The 22,255-nt window shown below is 37.2% G+C and overlaps 1 long non-coding RNA gene across 1 annotated transcript; it reads left to right on the forward strand.

Moving 5' to 3' along the window:
• Positions 1-2,689: 2,689 nt before the first annotated feature.
• Positions 2,690-21,187, forward strand: LOC118764950. Its single transcript, XR_005000790.1, has 3 exons — positions 2,690-2,700; positions 10,526-10,530; positions 20,974-21,187. It is a non-coding gene; the product is annotated as an uncharacterized LOC118764950 (long non-coding RNA).
• The last annotated feature ends 1,068 nt before the right edge of the window (positions 21,188-22,255 follow it).

Consider the following 22,255-nt stretch of genomic DNA (forward strand, 5'->3'; position numbering starts at 1 on the left):
CGTTAATTGAGGTCGCAGACCAAGTCTCACTTTTCAAAACCTCTCCGAATGTTGTACGAGATAATAAGACCAGAACGTCTAAAAATCCATTAAAATATAAAAGTGACATACTCTTACTCTTTACTCTTTTACTTGTTTCAGTCATTTGACTGCGGCCATGCTGGAGCACCGCCTTTAGTCGAGCAACTAGACCCACCCCAGGACTTATTCTTTGTAAGCCTAGTACTTATTCTATCGGTCTCTTTTGCCGAACCGCTAAGTGACGGGGACGTAAACACACCTACATCGGTTGTCAAGCAATGCTAGGGGGACAAACACAAACACACAAACACACACACATACATATATATATATATATATAAATATATACGACAGGCTTCTTTCAGTTTCCGTCTACCAAATCCACTCACAAGGCATTGGTCGGCCCGGGGCTATAGCAGAAGACACTTGCCCAAGATGCCACGCAGTGGGACTGAACGTGGCATCTTGTTTATTTTTCTAGTTTTCTGTTTTTCTAGCTATGTAACAAAATAATTCTACTGCAGAACAGATATTGGCCTCTCAACGACGAGCTAGAACTCGCTAATTTCAATAAACAGACGCAATTAAAAAAAATTAAAATGTTTGTTTCTGAATCGTATGTGTATAAGAGAAAAAGAAATGAAACATGTTTCATTTCTTCTTCTCTTATACACATACGATTCAGAAATTACTTTTAACAATAAGGGAAATTCACTAATGATATAAATAGAACATCCTGAAGAGCATCACCCGTGAGATATAAAGGTATAGACGTGTGCGTCTCCTGGTGAAAGAAGAAACAGCCAATTTGAATAGTTAGCTATATTTGAAAATTCAGTTTACTGTTTACATTGAATTTTAACGGAAACGGAAATATTCTGTTAAGGGAAAATACTTTCTTTTCTTTATAAATTATATACAGAATACTAATTCTCTCTACATTTACATGAATTAAAATAATTTACAAATAATAGGCAGTATTAATACAGGTAAAAAAATGGAGGAATAACATTATGTAAATTATGAAAAATATATTATACCGATAGATAGATACATAGAGAGAGAGAGAGAGACAAACAGACAGACAGACAGATAGACCGATAGACAGATAGAGAGAGAGAGATAGACAGACGGACAGACAGATAGATAGATAGATAGATAGATAGATAGATAGATAGATAGATACATACATACATACATAGATAGATAGATAGATAGATAGATAGATAGATAGATAGATAGATACGTATACATATAAACATATATACACTCGGGAGAATACGAGTGTGGTTCAGTGGTAAGAAGCTAATTTCCGAACCATGGTGTTCCGCGATCAATCCCTGTATGAAGCATCTTGGACACGTGTCTTCTATAGCGTAAATTTCTTTTACGTGCGGTATATAACTCCTCATACATTTTTTTTTAAACTTTCAGAAAACTTTTGCGAATTTGTTTCTACACACAGAAAATCAATATCTTTCTCCCCATAAGCACATTCCATGGTCTATTGTTGAGATTGAAGACAAAAGTTCCGACCGTCCGTATTTTAAACTGAGATTCTTTAAAAATTCCAAAAATCGAAAACAAAAATATTTTTTTGAATTTCGAACACTTACTCTTTTTACTCTCTTTTACTTGTTGCAGTCATTTGACTGCAGCCATGCTGGAGCACCACCTTTAATCGAGCAAATCCACCCCAGGACTTATTCCTTGTAAGCCTAGTACTTATTCTATCGGTCTCTTTTGCCGAACCGCTAAGTTACGGAGACGTAAGTTACGGGGACGTAAACACACCAGCATCGGTTGTCAAGCGATTTTGGGGAGTCAAACACAGACACAAATATATACACACACATACATATATATATATATATATATATATATATATATATATATATATATATATATATACGACAGGCTTCTTTCAGTTTCCGTCTACCAAATCCATTCACAAGGATTTGGTCGATCCAATGCTATAGTAGAAGACACTTGCCCACGGTTCCACGCAGTGGGAATGAACCCGGAGCCATGTGGTTGGTAAACAAGCTACTTACCACATAGCCACTCCTGCACCTAATTTTTTTTTTTTAATTTAAAAAAAATTTTTTGTTTGCATAATCGTATGGATTCCCTTGTGTAGAACAAGTTCATAAAAGTTTTCTGAAGATTCTAAAAAATAAAATATATATATATATATTTAATGAAATCCTAATATTTTTATGAACTTTTTAATATTTTCTCAAGATTTTTCCTTCTGAACTATTTTTAACATTTTCTCATTGTTATCAAAGAATGTATATATGTATTGAAATATTTTGTGACACAACAAAGATTTTACAACAAAGATTTTACAACAAAGATTTTACAAAGCTTTTACATTTTACTTTTGACAATCTTTTTCTAAAAAAGTGAAACCGGTCAAGTGAATAAACATCTTTTAAAATTGCATTTTCAAACCATCTTTCACATATATCTCCACTAGTGCGGTAGCTTACAACTTCACTTTGTTATGTGTGTGCGCGCGCGTGTGTGTGTGTGTGTGTGTGTGTGTGTATGTGTGTGTGTGTGTGTGTGTGTATGTGTGTATATGTACATGTTGCTAAACTGACAATGAAATGCAGACGGCTGGCTGGATGGATTCTTAGAACCTTTAGAACAAGAGAACAAGAAACCATGATGGTCCTCTGGAAGACACTTGTCCTAAGCCACTTTGACTATTGCTCTCAGCTATGGTCAACATCCAGTGTCAAGTTGATCACAGAACTTGAGGCGATCCAACGAAGCTACACGAATAAGATAGCCTCTGTGCAGCATACGAGCTACTGGGAGAGACTCAAGAGATTAAAGCTCTATTCCCTGGAGCGTAGGCGAGAATGATATGCCATAATATATATCTGGAAGATCCTGGAAGGTCTTGTCCCAGACTTTGGCATCGAGAGTCACACAAACGCCAGAACCGGACGCCACTGCGTAGTACCAAGGACTCCAAATTTGCCATCAAGATGTAGGACAAGATATTGTGATAGCCTGGGCTTCAGAGGCCCACGGCTCTTCAATGTCCTCTCGAAGAACCTGAGGGACCTGCACGGTGTAGATGCAGATATCTTTAAAGTAGGACTGGATCTCTTCCTGTCAGGTGTCCCGGATGAACCAACTTCACGGCAGGAGGTGCAGATGAGGGCAGCTGCATCGAACTCTCTCATGCATCAGATGGCGTTTGCTAAAAAGCATCCGTGAGGTAAACCCGTGTAGCAAACCAAATGGCGGTGCCCCAGCATGGCCACAGCTCATTAGCTGAAACTGGAAAAATCAAATCAAAATCAATCATATATCTGTATGTATGTATGTATGTATGTATGTATGTGTATACATGTATGCACATATATGCCTATACGTGTGTACATCCACACACATAAATATTTAGTCATCCCATTAATAATGTAATAACGTGCTGTTTTCAATTGCATGAACTAAAAGTCAGAGGGTAGCAGGATAAACAACGGGATAAACTTACTATAAAAGTAGGTTTTGACATAGTTTTTACAGTTGGATGTCATTCCAAACGCCAACCACTTCATGGTGAGGACTGATTGTTTTTTTTACGAGGCCCCAGCATGTAAACAATATGAACTCTATTACAAAATAAAATATGCATATCTCTTTTACTCTTTTACTTGTTTTCAAATCATTTGACTGCGGCCATGCTGGAGCACCGCCTTTAGTCGAGCAAATCGACCCCAGGACTTTGTTCTTTGTAAGCCTAGTACTTATTCTATCGGTCTCCTTTGCCGAACCGCTAAGTTACGGGGACGTAAACACACCAGCATCGGTTGTCATGCGTTGTTGGGGGACAAACACAGACACACAAACGTACACACTCTCACACACACACACACACACACGCACATATATATATATATATATATATATATATATATATACAAATATATACATATATTCGACGGGTTTCTTTCAGTTTCCGTCTACCAAATCCGCTGACATGGCTTTGATCGACCCGAGGCTATAGTAGAAGACACTTGCCCAAGGTGCCAAGCAGTGGAACTGAACCTGGAACCATGTGGTTGGTAAGCAAGCTACTTACCACACAGCCACTCCTGTGCCTATATATACATATTTGTGCATGTATATATAAAACTGGCGCTCCATCGCTTATGATGGTGAGAATTCCAGTTGAGCCGATCAACAGAACAGCCTGCTCATGAAATTAACGTGCAAATAGCTGAGCGTTCCACAGACATGCGTACTCGTAATGTAGTTCTCAGGATGATTCAGTGACACAGAATATGACAAAGCTGGACATTTGAAATACAGGTACTGTTCTCATTTGGCAGCTGAGTGGACTGTAGCAATGTGAAATTGTCTTACCAAAGGACACAACGCTCCATCAGAAATCAAACTCGTGACCTTACAGTTGTGAGCCAAATACCCAATCCACTAAGCCACGTGCCTTCACCCATATATATATATATATATACATATATACGACAGGCTTCTTTCAGTTTCCGTCTACCAAATCCACTCACAAGGCTTTGGTCGGCCCGAGGCTATAGCAGAAGACACTTGTCCAAGATGCCACGCAGTGGGACAGAACCCGGAACCATGTGGTTGGTTAGCAAGCTACTTACCACACAGCCACTCCTGTGCCGATATATATATATATATATATATATATATATAGAGAGAGAGAGAGAGAGAGAGAGAGAGAGAGAGAGAGGTTTTATGAGAGGTAATGGTGTCAGTAATACCCAAGGGTGTCAGGCAATGCTGAGTAAGTGCTATGCTATGGATAGACCATAGTTAAGTTCCAGGTTCGGTGATTATGCGAATAAGGAGTCTAACGTAGGTCATATATCATCATGTTTGTATATAAAATTTTGCTTTTTCAGAATGAGATAAAAAAAAACGAAGGCTGTGAAGATTTTAAAACATTTATAAGTAGAAGGTCTTACAGCTGTTTCCAGGATATTTATTATATTCCTTCATCGGAGACGGTGTGAGAGGATGGTTAAGTCATAGTTAATTTAGATAAGATACGAAATAAAGAGTGAGGCGGAGGAATGAAAATAGATGTGAGATATGCAGGGATATTGCATTTGTAGATCCATTATTTATGCAGAATGGTATACATATAAGATTCCAATACCTTGTGAGTAAAATCCAATAGTATCTAAAAGTGGTCATTCCAAGTATAGAGTTTGTACACAGTGCTATTGAATCAAGGGTTTTATTTAAAGTGACCTAAAGCAGGGAATGTATTTGTAAGGTCAAATCGAAAACAGGAAGAGAGGAATAAAGAAAAGAGAGAAAAAGAGAAGAAAACATGAAAATAGGAAGAAGGGAATAAAGAAAAGAAAGAAAGAAAAAAGAAAAGCAATGTGAGAGATAAGGGAAAGTGTACCAGTTAGTGGTCAGTCAAGAAAATTTGAAAGTAGGAATGGGGAGATGAAGGTGATAGAGAGAGAAAGGTATTAGAGTGTAAACAGATAGAAGGAATTAGGTGATAGAGAGAGAGAGGGGTATAAAAAGTAAAGGAGTGTCAGTTATATAGTGATAGAGTGTAAGTGATGGGGCGGGTGGAGGGGTGGATTAGGTGGTTGGACAGGTCAGTGCTTAGTAGTAGAAGAAAATATATTTTGAGATGTAAACATATGTATATATTAGACATGTATATATATCTTTCTACAGATGTTTATACATATCAACATCTACATATACAACTCGTACTCATTTGTATATGTACATAATGCACACCCATATATACGTACATCTGTATGTATTATTGCACCTGTATACGCAGGTATACATACATTCACACATACACACATACATACATACATACATACATACATACATACATACATACATACACGCATATACACATGCATATACAAGCGCATATTTATGCACGCATATACAGACGAATATAATTAGATGGTTGTGATATTCGAGTATGAGTGAAGAATTATATAGAGATTAAGAGTTGAAATGTATTAAGAGTTAAACTGTAGATTTATAAGGTTAATGGTATTACCAAAGGGGTATTGTGGAAATATACTGTATGGTCGTTTAGGCATTTGGATTTATGGTAGAATTTGAATGTGTGAAAAAAGCGGTGGTTGCATGTGCTTAGTGCCTCATTATGTTTATTTAGCAGTCCTGGAGAGTTGTGCTTTAATATGTGAAGTGCCTCCTTCAGGCAAAATTTGCAGGTTGAGCATTGACCTCGGTAGGGAAGCCCTGAGTCCAGTGTGGACCATGATAGAGTATAGGGTATATTTGTATTTTGGGGATTATGTATGTGGTTGGTGAGTGTTGTAGATTTACTATGTTTATCGTATCTAAAAGAATGGAGGTGAGCAGTATATCGTTGCTTAAAGTTTTTGGTCGATCCTATGTATATGGCTGTAGAGTTGTGTAATAGATGAAGAATAGTGCATTTGTAAATTTCATTGTAAATTACACAGTCCCCAAAATTCACCTAATTGTAATTGTCTGCTACAAATCCATTGCAGAAGATATAAAGATCAGACAATAAGCGTAAGACAGTGTCAACGGTGCTGAGCCGGAAACTACAGCATAGAGTCGGAAACTACAGCCACGTCCTGGAATATCTGTAGAGCTCGACGAAGACGTCCTGTAAAACCTGGTGGTACAAAATCCCATCGTATCTGTTGAGGAACTAGCAGAGAAGCTTGGGTTTGGTCGTTCAACTATTCATCGTCATCTGCTTGCTATCGGAGAAGTCAGCAAATTGGGTCAATTTTCTGATTTTCCGAGTCTAATCGCACGAAGAGAGGGAATGTGTGCTTTTCTTTGCTGTTATGTATCACCTTTTATCAACCGAATAATGACGAGAAATATGTTGTCTATAAAAAAGAAGTCAAGCGCCGAAGACTGTAAGTAGGGAAAGGGAAAACACCGTACCCGAGGCTAAAAAGGTTTTCACACACGCAAGGTGCTGATATCTGTTTGGTGGGATATGAAAGGTGTGGTCCACTTGGAACGTTTAAACCCAAACCAGGCGATAACAAAGGATATCTACAGCGTGCAGCTTGAGTGGGTTAAGTCAGAAAAGATAAACGACAATCTTTGGTTTCAAGATGAAAGGTGTTCTTCCATCAGGATAATGCTCAGCTGCATACAGTGAGGATGACATTCCAAAGGCTGGAGCAGTTTGAATGGGAAATGGTGTCTCACCCACTATATTCGCCGGATATTGTCCCATCTGATAATCATCTATTCCGCAGTCTTCAAAATCATTTGGACAGAAAAAATATGAATTCTGTAGACAAGGTCAGAACAGTACTGGAGGAATATTTTTCGTCATGGACAAGTGAATTTTGGAAAAGAGGCCTTACATATCTACCAGATAAATGGAAGATCATTGTAGAAAATGAAGCAGAGTGTGTTTTAGATTTTAAAAAAATTTAGTTTATCTTAATTTTGAAAAATAAAAGAAGTATTAAAAACAGCATTATTTATGAGATGACCCAATACATTGATAGGCTAACTGACAGAAAGATAGATAGATAGATAGATAGATAGATAGATAGATAGATAGATAGATAGATAGATAGATAGATAGATAGATAGATAGATAGATAGATAGATAGATAGATAGATAGATAGATAGGTAGAGACATAGATAGAGAGAGACAGACAGACAGACAGACAGACAGATAGATAGATAGATAGATAGATAGATAGATAGATAGATAGAGAGAGAGATAGAGAGAGAGAGAGAGAGAGACAGACAGACAGACAGACAGACAGACAGACAGATAGATAGATAGATAGATAGATAGATAGATAGATATATAGATAGATAGATAGATAGATAGATAGATAGATAGAGAGACAGAGAGAGAGAGACAGACAGACAGACAGACAGACAGACAGACAGACAGACAGACAGACAGATAGACAGACAGATAGATAGATAGATAGATAGATAGATAGATAGATAGATAGATGGATAGGTAGATAGATAGATAGATAGATAGATAGATAGAGAGAGAGAGAGATGCATGTATGTGCATGTATGTATATATATATGCCTATAGATACACACACACACACATATATATATATATATATACATATATATACATATGCTTATATATGTGTGTGAGCATCGATGCACATACATACATAGATAGGCAGACTGAGTGGCTGAATGATAGATAGATAGATAGATAGATAGATAGATAGATAGATAGATAGATAGATAGATAGATAGATAGATAGATAGATAGATAGATAGATAGATAGATGAATTGACAATACTTCTGTATTGTATGAACAAAGGAGTCGTAACTGTCAAAACACAATGCACTATTTACAAGTTTTATTAGAAACCGAAACATCTTTATTTATGAGTTTCACGTTGCGAAGTGTCCAGACTATTGGCTAGGAGAGAAGTAGTATAGCAATATGTAGGTAATGATATTCATAAAATCATTGAAGTATATTCAGTTAAAGAGGAGTACTTACTCGGTGAAAACCATTCCAAAATGCGTCACACAATGCACATTTCCATTTGCTAGAAGGAAAGCACGTAATGTATTCACATGCGACAACGTAGTATTTTCCTGTTTTAGTTTTATATCTGCATAACATTCCTTTGTTAATGCAGTTCTTGTGATCAAACATTTCTAAATATTTCCTTTTAGCAATGTGAACATTGTTCCATTTTCAACTATTTGTTGGATAACCGTTGGCGCACAAGAAGCTCATCTGCCCTTCGACAGGCCTTGTTTTTAGCCCTAATCATAAATTGCTCAAAAATTGTCTTTTTGTCAGATGGTTTTTATCGTAATCCTATAAATTCAGATTCTTAACTAGATTTAAACAATGTTCCAAAGTCTTCTAAATAAACTCAATGAAACAAATACACTTCAATACCTTTATTGTTATATTTTTATCACTGAAAACATCATTTTGGAACGTGTGGAACAATATTGATAAAACTATTATTTTTTTTTAGTTTAGAGAAGAAAAAACGAAACGCGGTGCAGTAAATCACACAGACGTTTGCAAGAAGTTAAAAAAATATATGTACTGGGAAATTTAAAGCCTGGTGTAAAATAACAGTCAGAAATATGGCAACATTTTAGAAATATATAATTCTTGATAGGTGGAGGCGCAATGGCCCAGTGGTTAGGGGCAGCGGATTCGCGGTTGTAGGATCGCGGTTTCGATTCCCATACAGGGCGTTGTGAGTGTTTATTGAGCGGAAGCACCTAAAGCTCCACGAAGCTCCGGCAGGGGTTTGTGGCGATCCCTGCTGTATTCTTTCGCCAGAACTTTTTCTCACTATTTCATCTGTTGGCCTGCTCGCTTAGTCAGCGGGGTGGCGTCATTTGAGGGCTAAAACAATGCGAAGCGCATTGTGACCAGCGATGTGTAGCAACATCTGATAGCCTGGTCGGTCACGGTGATCGGTGATACTTCTTGATAGCACAAATAATTTTGCTTTATTAGTGGTTGAAGTTAATAAAGAAGACGATACAGAAATCACTGAAAGTTGCTTTTACATCCGCGAATGAGTAAAATAGAATGTCAGGGATTGCTTGACTGCAATCTTGTGGATATAAGTTGAGAAGCGAATGAAAGGATAATCTGCTTGAACATGTTAAAGATAGAAGAGAGATAATAAATGGATGAACATCCGAATATAAAAAGAAGGCCATACAAATCATGAGAGTATTATGTGAGGTGGGGTCTCTGTATATAAATATAATGATAGTTTGACTCAGGCCCACATGATAGTGTTCTACAAGTACGAAGGTTATGTTCCTCTCATCAGATATTCGGAAGTACTTGGTGGTATCAAAAAGCTCCCGAACTAGTTCTGTTGCGCCAACAGATGGCAGCACACGGTTGCGTGCGCAATGAGAGCTAGCAGTGACCTATATGAGGCAGTGTGCCGAGTGATATTGCTGTGTTTACTTCGCAAGTTATTAAATTTGTGTTTTTGTGATGACGGCATGCTGTAGTCCACGATTTTGTCATGGACTAGATGTTGGGTCTACAGGTTAAACCTTGATACGAAGCAGCAGTCGTCAGAGTGAAAGAGTCCTTCATCTCTATGACCGAAGAAGACACGACAAAGCCGCAGCTCAATCAAGAACATGCTCATTGATTTTTGTTTTCGATACCCGCGGTATTGTGCATCTAGAATTCATCTCCTACGATGACAACGCGCCCTCTCTCCGAGTTCTCTTCTTTCATGAATTTCTCGGAAAAAATAGCATAGTAACAACGCCCTATTAACCAGGTCTGGTACCTGCAGACTTCCATCTCTTCCCCCAAGGTGGAAATGCAGCTCAAAGGTTACCGTTTTAACACTGTTGTCGAGATAAAGAACGAATCGCAGAAGGTCCTCGACTCGCTTACGGAAAACAACTTCCACACCAGATTTCAAAAGTGGCAGGAATGCTGCAACCGGTGTTTACTGCGCAAGGGGATTATTTCGAAGGAGATGATGTTAAAAGTGGGGTCAACACGTTATTTTTTACACGTTAGCTGTCATTCCTGGTGGACTGACGAGCCAATTGCAGCCTTTAGATGTGTCTGTGAATAAGCCATTTAAGCAGAACATGCGTGAACATTGGAACAAGTGGATGGCAGAGCCACATCATGCCCTCACACCCACAGGAAGAATGAAGCGGCCCACCATTGCTGAAGTGTGTGAGTGGGTGAAGAAATCTTGGGATGATGTTAGGCCTGAAATCATTGTGAAGGCTTTTAAGAAGTGTGGCATTAGCAATGCCCTTGATGGCATAGAAGATGATGCATTATTTGAAGACAGTGATTTCAGCAGTAGTGATGATGTTCCTTGTTTTGAAGATGATGAAGACTTTTCTGGTGTAGATGATGAAGAGTTTTCTGGTTAAAAAGATGATTAAAGATGATTACTATTGTAATTTTTATGCTTTCCTTTTGTATGCTTGCTTTTATATAACAATGTTTTCTGCTTTTGTAATGTGCTGCTAGACTGCTTTCAACAATATATGCTTAAATACACTTCAAACTTTTTTTCCTGAATTTGACCTGCTGAAATGAGGGTGCGTCTAATATGCCAGTGCGTCTAATATGCCGTCAAATACGGTAAGTAGTGTAGGAACTTTCTGATACCACATCGTAAAATGGAAGTTTTGAAAGAAATTCAAAATGACTCTTAGGTGTTTAGACAACTCTTGATTAGCTCAGGTCACGTGGTATTAAGACTATCAAAGTGACACTAGGTAAAAGATACGCTTTAGCTGTATCTTACTATATAAGATGTCATATTTCGATAAAGTGTAAACTGAGTTCCTGTTGTCAGATCATTATTATTTAAAATCGCAACGTGTTGGGCTAAGGTTTCTATTATGGCCGGTTGAAGAAGTGACGCCTCGTATGTTGGTGTTATGTCCATACGATTTGCAGCACTCACGCGGGTCGATTCCCTTAAGCAGTGTTACAACTATATTCTGTCTTATACACACACACGCAAACGTGTATATATGTATGTTATATATATATATATATATATGTATGTGTGTGTGTGTGTGTGTGTGTGTGTGTGTGTGTGTGTGTGCGTGCGTGTGTGTTGTGTGTATATATATATATATGTATATATATATATACATATATATGCACACACGCACATAAATATATGCATATATATATATATATATATATATATATATATATATATATATATATATATATATATATATAATATATATATATATATATATATATATATATTATATATATATATATATATATATATATATAAACATTATATATATATATATATATATATATATATATATATATATATATATATATAAAAGGGTAAAGACCCCCTTCGGTCAGGCACTGACCATGGGTTTGCACCTAGAGAGATACCCTCTGAGGCACAAGTCTGGGCAAGGTTGTTTTTTATGGAAGACCAGCAGTCGCCCATGCATACCGGCCTCCCCTCTCCACGTCACCGATGTTGTCCAAGGGAAAGGCAAGGGCCGATACAGCTTGGCACCTGTGACGTCGCAACTCATTTCTACAGCTGAGTGAAATATACATATAGGGTGGAAATACCTTTTTGGAACATTGCTGAATTTTTTGCTAACTCTGTATAATCTTTGTTTCAGAAAGTAATAATAGCAGACCCTCAGCTTACTCAAGAAATGAAGAGGCATCCTGTTATTGTGGTTATAAAGACTGAGTAAAGTGATTTAGAAATATCTCGATTTTTAAAAGTTTCGTCTAAAAAGTTTGTAAGGAGCTAGAGACTGAAGATGGAAATGTATCACCAGTATCAATGCGTAAAAAGCATTGTAAATGCTCTGAAATCATCAGAACACCTGAATTTATCCAGCAAGTTCAACAGACCATTGATTATTATCCCAGAAAGTCCATGAGGTAAATTGCAATAGATCTCCATGTGCCAGAAAGAACAGTCAGAAATTTTGTCCCAAAACACATTAGATATAAGTCCTATATGTTGCGGAATGGTCAAATTGTCAGAAAAAGCAAAAGAAAATCACTCCATCAGATCTAAAAGGCTCTGAAACAAACTGAAAAATCCAGCAGAAGATTTGATTTGGTTTTTCTCAAACGAGAAAAACTTCGACCAAAATCAAAAGTTAACAGAAGAAATGACAGATGGTTATGTGCAGACCTTTGGAAAGTTCCAAGTGTTATGCATACAAACTTTCCTGCTGCAGTCATGGTTTTAGGGGTTGTCAGCATTAAATACTTGTTAAGTCCTGGATAGACGGTGTATGCCATAGAAGGCCATATGTGTTTCAGTAAGACTCTGCACAATCATATATGACTCTAGAAACACAGGAATGGATAGCTGAAAATTTTCATGATCACATAACCCCAAACATTTGGCCTCATTCTTCCGCAGATCTCAATCCATTGGACTATTACATGTGGAGCGTTGTTGACAGAGAGATTAATGAACAAGCCCATAACACCAAAGATTCTTTCAAAGCTGCCATAGGTCAGAACAATGTTCAAGATGAACAAGGACCACTTGTTTCGAGCATGTAAATGATTTAGACCTCATGTAGAAGCTCAAATTTGTTTTATTGAATAACATTATAGAAAAGAAGGTTTAAGTTATGTCCTCATAGCATTCTTTGATGAATAAAGTTATTATCTGTTATTATAAATCTGCTTTATTATAAACATACATCTGTCCTCTGACGAGGTCTATGGTTATATATAAGTACCCCATTTTTAAATGCCTACAACCTCAATATAATTGACAACTATAGGCACTGAAAAAAAACTACTTTTATCCATAGGCTGAAACAGCTGTAAGGACTGATTTTAATGATTTCAATAATTTATATTATGATTTTTATAATTGTATTCTTATCTTATATGTATTGAATTATAATGTATATATGTACACTATTAGGATTCTCATTTTTGTTAAATGAATAAATAAGACAACATTCTAATATCCGAAAGCTGAGGAACAAACTAAATTGTTTCTCCATTTTCTTATTTTTAGTATATATATATATATATATATATAGTTAATCCAATCATGAAAACACAAAGAGAAAACACAACAACGCGAGGACGTGGAACAAGTATATTGTTATTGGACGCTCAGGAAAGGAAAGAAAGAAGGAGGATTTAACGTTTCGAGCGGAGCTCTTCGTCAGAAACATAGAAAAGGGAAAGGTCCAAGGAAGGGCTGACGGAGAAAGAAAATCACCAACGATACACACGCGGTCATATATATATATATATATATATATATATATTATATATATATATATATATTATATAATTAGGGCTTAGTAAAAAAAATTACTTTGCCACATACTGAACTTAGTAGAAATAGCAGCCAAAAAAATTTTTTTAGCCGTTTCTACTACTTAAAGAAATTTCTCTCAGATAATGTTTACTCCAGACAGCTCACGAAGGTTTGGAGGTAAATACAGAAAAATATCACAAGTACATAGATCGTTTGAGTACGTCAACGTTTCAAGATTAGCCAAGTAAAATCAGCATTTCTTTCGTCAGCTCAAAATTTCTTAATTTGGATTTGGAAACACTAAAAAGAAGGAACCTTACCTATCTGCGAACTTGTCGCTTCAAATGAACCAGCTCCGACTGACAGTGCCAACAAATTCAAAATGCGCAGGCGTAAATTTCTGCACTCCTTTTCCACCCACGTGGTCTATCTAGCAAACATTATATTTTAACCGCGAGAACCGAGGCAGTATGACAGAGAGAAATGAATTATAATATCAACAATTGAGGGTAAAATTAATTAATCAATTTCACCAAGTGTTCAGTATGTAAAAGGACCATTTAAGGCGAATTCAAAATATTACATTATATAATTAGGGCTTAGTAAAATAAATTACTTTGCCACATACTGAACTTAGTAGAAATAGCAGCCAAAAAAAATTTTTTTAGCCGTTTCTACTACTTAAAGAAAATTTCTCTCAGATAATGTTTACTCCAGACAGCTCTAAACAGCTAAAAAAAGGAGTGCAAAAAAAAATCACGCCTGCGCATTTTGAATTTGTTGGCACTGTCAGTCGGAGCTGGTTCATTTGAAGCGACAAGTTCGCAGATAGGTAAGGTTCCTTCTTTTTAGTGTTTCCAAATCCAAATTAAGAAATTTTGAGCTGACGAAAGAAATGCTGATTTTACTTGGCTAATCTTGAAACGTTGACGTACTCAAACGATCTATGTACTTGTGATATTTTTCTGTATTTACCTCCAAACCTTCGTGAGCTGTCTGGAGTAAACATTATATGAGAGAAATTTTCTTTAAGTAGTAGAAACGGCTAAAAAAAATTTTTTGGGCTGCTATTTCTACTAAGTTCAGTATGTGGCAAAGTAATTTATTTCACTAAGCCCTAATTATATAATGTAATATTTTGAATTCGCCTTAAATGGTCCTTTTACATACTGAACACTTGGTGAAATTGATTAATTAATTTTACCCTCAATTGTTGATATATATATATATATATATATATATATATATATATATATATATATATATATATATATATATATATATATATATATACATATATATATATATAATTTGTAAGTTATTGGGAGAAAATTCCATTGATAAGTATCTACCTTTTTGAAAGTTATGAGGAAGCAAAATCAAAGCGTATGAATTATCCGAAATTCTTTTCCCACTACCGTTCTTCACCACACAACCGTATATACTCGTAATGTATGAAATCCGAAACGTTCTTCTAAAAAATTTTTCATTAAAAAAATATCAAATTTTTAGAAAGCTATGAAGAAACAAATTCGGCGATGCGCATGTTTTTAGAGAAGTCTTAAGTATATTGAGTAATACTAAAAGAATAAGATACAAAGGAAAATTAGCCGTAACTTGTCAGAAAATTAACAATGATTGTGAATCAAATATATAAATATCAATTAGCTACAAGCAGAAAACCGCCCGGGGGGACTTCCTTCTGCGTGAATCAATATTCTACGTAGCAGAAATGTTAACCGGTACAGAACTCAATATACTGGCTAAAGATATAACACACACACACATATAAATGTATATCCATATGTATATACGTACGTGAATATATGTACATACATACATACATATACATATATATATACATATACATACACACTCGCGGTCGTAGGATCGCGGTTTCGATTCCCAGACCGGGTGTTGTGAGTGTTTATTGAGCGAAAACACCTTAAAGCTCCACGAGGCTCCGGCAGGGGGTGGTGATCCCTGCTGTACTCTTTCACCACTCTTTCTCCCACTCTTTCTTCTGTTGACCTGCTCGCTTAGCCAGCGGGGTGGCGTCATTCGAAGGCTAAAACAATGCGAACGCATTGTGACCAGCGATGTGTAACTACATCTGACGGACTGGGCGGTCACGTCATCACGTGATATACATACACACGTGTGTGTGTGTGTGTGTGTGCAGACACTCCAACTTGTTCTCTCACCTGTTTCTCCTTTTTATGTCACCGTGTGCATTCATCCGAATTAAAAATTATATACAAGAGGGGATGCCGAAAAGTTCCTGGCTTTAGAGTTATAGCCCAAAGTCTGGTTGGAGGCCCAACCTTCCGAGTTCTTAGGGTTGGAAAAGTGAAGGACTTCTTGCTGCAATAATTGTGAATCTGAGAAGGTAATGTGTTGAATAAAGTCGTAACTGAACCTCCTGGAATTCCCTTTATCCAAAGCCAGGAACCCTTTAGCACCCCTCGTAAGGTAGACGACCCCCAGCACCGCCACCATCAGCTTCCGGACATAGATCAACCTCTGCCACCAAAACTATATAGATGTGTGTGTGTGAGTGTATGTGTGTGTGCGTGTGTGTGTGTGTGTGTGTGTGTGTGTGTGTGTGGCGTGTGTGTGTGTGTATGTGTGTGTGCGTGTGTGTGCCAGTGTTGTATATGCATTTGGATACGAGATCGATAGATAAAGCGCCAATCCAGTACCGTCATCGATATGGACAGCCATTTAGAATCCCAGCCCATTTCTCTCTCCGTTGCGAATGATTCTGTTGCGAATGATTCCTATGCGTTCATACATTGGTAGGTATAGACTTTTAAGCATAAAAGATGATAGAAAAGAATTGGCGATGACCCACCGCTATCATCCCCACCATCTCAACCACCACCACTTTATCCAGTTAGTGTACGCGTGTACACAAACACACAGACACATATACATGAGTCTGAGTGTATATGCGTACATTTCCGTTCATATGCATATGCACAAATGCACAGGTGTATCGATATGTGTAAGTGCGTGTATTTACGGAAACACATATGCGTCAATGCGTAATTTCTGTGTGAGTGTGTACACATAGCACATACACAAATATATATATACACTTCTAATATAGGTTTAAATTGTTTCCAAAAAAAAATTCTATTAAAGTGGCCAGCATATTAATATACTTTTAAATGTGAAACTTATAAACAATTATAAACAAGGGCAAAAGAAAAACGATTTCTATGCCAATATGCTGAGAATAGACTTTAAATCGTCAATCACCACATTACAATATACATTCACTTTGAATACACGTCGTGCCGAAATTGAAGAAGGCAAGCTAACACTATTTTTTTAAAATTCATTATCTATATTGAATCAATTTCAGGATTAATCCCACGGATTTTTCCATCTTCAGTAGAAAATACGATAAGAAATAAATGAAATACCTACAAGCACCCATGGAAAAAAAGCAGAAGCAAGAGTCATGAGCTCACATAAGTACCCCAGTTATAATTAAATATAAAATCCTCTAGCAAGCCTCAGCACACGTGTGGCTGGTCACGATCCATTACTTTTTTTTTTACCTTGTTTATAATTGTTTATAATTTTCACCACTTTGACAGATATTTTGCTTTTGAAAAAATGTTATCGTATATTAGAAGTAAATTTATTACACTTCACTTCGGGATTGGTAACCACAAAAAAAGCTGTGGTTCGTAACCAGTCACACGTGTGCTGATGCTTCCTAAAGGATTTTACATTTACATATAACTAGCGTAGTTATGTGTGCTCATAACTCTTCCTTCTGCTTTTTTTCCATGGATGTGTAACAATATTGTTTTCTTCATTGTTATCTTCACCGTTTGAGAGAAATATTAAGAATGATCTCGTTTGAGATTACAAACATCTTTGACTAGTTTAACGTTGTTGTAACCACTAACCTGATTGGTTGACACGTGACGCGATTTCTCTCTACTTATTTCGCGCCACTGGCCAAAGCCAACCAATCACGGCCTTTGGTTAAGGTCCCATTCCTAGGCTCTGTTGAGCCACCTTACTTGTATATAAGGGAGTGTTTTCAGTATACTTGGTCTTTGGTTCCAGTCCTTATAAGGGCTAACCTCTGACCACAGAGCTACTCAACATGTTCCAGTCACAGCGACAGACGATCAACCACGACGACGCTAATGTACACCCGCAACAGAAAACCAATTTCTATCTCCGCCGCCGTCGTCACCATCATTGTACCAACATCGTCTTCATCTACGAAGATTCAACTTGTACACGACAAGATAAATACAGATTCAACAGTTGCAGTATATATATATCTGAAAGAATATCTATATCAAGAGAAAAATAACCAAGCAAAACATGATATGAAAACGCTATAGTAAACCAAGCGACAGACATAACGTCATCGCCAATATCGTCTCTATCTACGAAGATTTAACTTGTACACAAGATAACTACAGATTCAACTCATGCTGTTAGGTGAAAATCTCACCACGGAAAAACAGTTGCAGTATATATATCTGAAAGAATATCTATATCAAGAGAAAGATAAGCACAACTAGTGATTCAACTAATCTCAGCTCCGAGACACAACATCTTGATATTGAACGCTTACACTTCGTGTACCTCATGAACAGTAGATCAATTTCCATCATTAACTCTATGCTCTGTACCTACTATGTCACACGCTTTCACCCTTATTGTACCTGTCACACACACGAACACACAGACACAAACACGTGTTGCATGCACACACGCACACACGCACTTGCTAGCACTCACAACCTTCTAACCTTAACACCAATTGTAAATAAAATCTTATCTTCTCTCAAACTGTGGGACGGCTTTGTCGTCAATTCACCTATGTTCTTTTGTGTTTATGGCTTATAATAATTCGTTAAGAATATGACCACGTGCAATCGTATTCCCTACACAATGCGACCACGTGCGTTCGTATTCCCGACACAATGCGACCACGTGCGTTCGTATTTCTTACAGATGCTTGTAGGCTTTTCATTTATTTCTTATCGTATTCTCTACTGAAGAGGAAAAAATCATTGGGATTAATCCCGAAATTGATTCAATATAGAGATAACGAATTATTAATTGTTTTAGCTTGCCTTTCTCGATTTTGCCTTTGTATATATATATATATATATATATATATATATATATATATATATACACACACATATATATATATGTATATATATATACATATCATGTCACATGACCGACATACCATCAGATGTTGTTACACATTGCTGGTCACAATGCGCTTCGCATTGTTTTAGCCTTCGAATGACGCCACCCCGCTGGCTAAGCGAGCAGGCCAACAGTAGAAAGAGTGGTGAAAGAGTGGTGAAAGAGTACAGCAGGGATCACCACACCCTGTCGGAGCCTCGTGGAGCTTTTAGGTATTTTCGCTCAATAAACACTCACAACAACCGGTCTGGGAATCGAAACCGCGATCCTACGACCGCGAGTCCGCTGCCCTAACCACTGGGCCATTGCGCCTCCACATAAACACACACACACACACAGACACACACAGACACACACACACACACACAACACACACACACACACACACACATATATATATATATATATATATATAAATTTCAGAGAGTATAGATGAATAGATAGATAATCACATATATATAACATAAGGGGGATCAGCCATCTGAATGTGGCTAGGGTCAGGGCAGGGTGGTGGGGGTGTTACTGATGCATTTAGCCCCAGGCGAACATTAACGTCACCAGAAGAGCTGACACCATCTCGGTGTCCTTGCCCGCTTGCAAAGGGAGATCAGTATGTATGTATGTATGTATGTATGAATGTGTGTGTGTGTGTATGTGTATTAATATACTTGTATATATGAATATGATTTGTAACAATCTATATACATAGACCTGTATATATCCATCTCAATTTCTACGTGTGAATGATCTTGTATATATGTCGTAAGTGTCACGACCAAAGTGAAATCCGCGCTGTGATTCTAGATAGATTTCTATTTACAGCGTGTTTGATGATCCTGTCAAGAATGAGTCGAGCAAGAATCTTACCAGTCATAGACAGAAGCGATATTCCACGATAATTATCACAGACACTACTGTTTCCTTTGTTCTTTTTGAAGATGTTGAATTCAGACATCCTTGAATTCCTGTGGTACACGGCTTACCGTCCAAATATTTATGAAGAGGTCATACAGTTTCTTAAAAAGCTTCTGTCCACCATGTTTGTAGATTTCAGGAGGGATAGCTTTCCTGCCAGGTGCCCTACCAGAAGATATCTGTTTAATGGAGTTTACCATTTCCAGGAAGGATGGCTCCTAAGACAGTTCCGGTATTTCAGTGTGCTGTGGAACAGACATTATAACGTCATCATTAGTGACTGACGTGGAGTTCAACACAGCTTCAAAGTGATCTTTCCATTGTTTCAGGATTTCAGATTTGTCAGTCAGCAGCGCGTCTCTAATCGATGAAAAAATAGGAGTAACACCATGCTCTTGAGGACAATACTTTCTAGAGGCCATCATGAAAGGCTTTAGAATCCTCTCTGTCTGCAGCTTTTTGGTGTTCAATAGTCTTGAAAGACCACCAAGCTTCCTTCAACTGTCTCAAAGTACATTGGATCTGGCCTCTGTATTTCTTGTAGGCATTCTCTTTTCTGGATGAGCTTTTATCCTTTATCCAAGTTCTGTGAGAGCTGTGCATTTTATCTATCAACTGTTGGACATCTGTTGTTATCGCTGAACCAATCTTGATGCTTACGAACAGGAAGTCCAAGAACCTCTACAGACGCAGAGTGCGTTGCATCACGCAGACAGAGCCTTCCAAGATGATTCTTTGTCATCATTGATATCAACAGTGTTGCATGCAGTATCCAACTTGATAGAGAGCTCAGCCTGCTTTTCAATTTTTCAAAGGCAGAACATTAATGCTCTGAGGCACAGATGACTTTTGTTGTCTTGTGTGTTTCAGATGGAATGCAGCCTTACTGCGGAGAAGAGAATGGTCAGAGAGATGCCGGGGTTTTCCGAAAATCCGCCCAGAGCTGTTAAACGGAAAATTCTATTTTATAAAACTATTTTTCGGCTTAAATAACCGCCCACCTATATTAAACGCTCATGGAAGTAAAACATTTCACTTAGGAAAACCAAAGATATTCTCAAAAACCATATTCATTTCATACAATTCCATTTGAACTTCTACCGTTTCAGTTATCAGATATATAAACATAAAGAAACTGAAACAGTATTAAAAGAAGTAGAATATTAAAAAGTATTCTGAAGTTAACAATGGATCTATTAGGAAATATTGAAAGTTAAACTGTTGAAAACATGGATAGAAGCCTCGAATGAACAAATAATGTCCTTGGGCATTTATGGTAGAATAATAACCGAATATTTCGTTTTTGGATTTGGTTTGCAAGATTCTTTATGTGAGTTCGTGTGTTGAAGCACATTCTGTTGTACCTGCGGGGAATAATTTCCTTTTTGTGCCTTATAATTTAACACACTCACCGGTAAAATTTCCACTTAAAAATAAAAATAAAAATAAAAATAAGTGGAAATTTTACCGGTGAATGTGTTAAATTATAAGGCACAAAAAGAAAATTACTCTCCCCAGACACATCAGAATAACCGAATTGTTTCAAGTTAAATATCACGAATTTCTTCATTTGTTGCTTGGCCCTAATTCACATCAGAGCTAATTTCACTTGTATCTCATCTTCTTCAATTTTGTCATTATGTGCATCTGGCGCATTTACCTCAAGGCCAGACAAAACATCCTGTAAGCGTGAGTCTAAGAGGCTATGTTCTACAGTCTGTCCACGATGAGCAATTCCACAACATTCAAAAGAACGCTTTATAGTTTCTTTATTTAAAGTGGCAACAGCTTGGGTCACAAAATTCACTACCTCTTGATAAGAAGGGGTTTTTTTACGTTATCCTTTATTTGTATACTCCTTTTTGCCATTTGAAAACCAATTCTCCCATTCAGCACGAAGGGCTTTCTTGAAAGGACCAATAATTGAATCATCTAACGGCTGTAAGTAAGATGTTGTTTTAGGAGGCATAAGTTTGAGAATTGTATTCCTACGTTTGAACACCTCTAGGAGCTCTGTTTTTTTTTTGTGCACTGAGCAGTCATCCACGAATAGCACTGAATTTTGATCATGGAATAGTTGTGTTGTTCTCTGCCCAAAGACTTTGTCAGCCTACAGCTGCATGAGTCCACATGTGATTGAGTCCCTGTTGGAGACAGTTAAGTAAATATTCTTCGGGACCTTGATGTTAGGTACGTTTTTCAATCCTTTAAAGATGATCATTATTTTCAATACCTTTCCTGTAGCGTTAACACACAACACAGCAGTAAAACGAGCTTTGGTAGCACCGCAGTGGCTAGCATCCGCATTTTTGTTGCCAACAA

Source organism: Octopus sinensis, linkage group LG10, assembly GCF_006345805.1.
Source record: "Octopus sinensis linkage group LG10, ASM634580v1, whole genome shotgun sequence".
Lineage (NCBI taxonomy): Eukaryota > Metazoa > Mollusca > Cephalopoda > Octopoda > Octopodidae > Octopus > Octopus sinensis.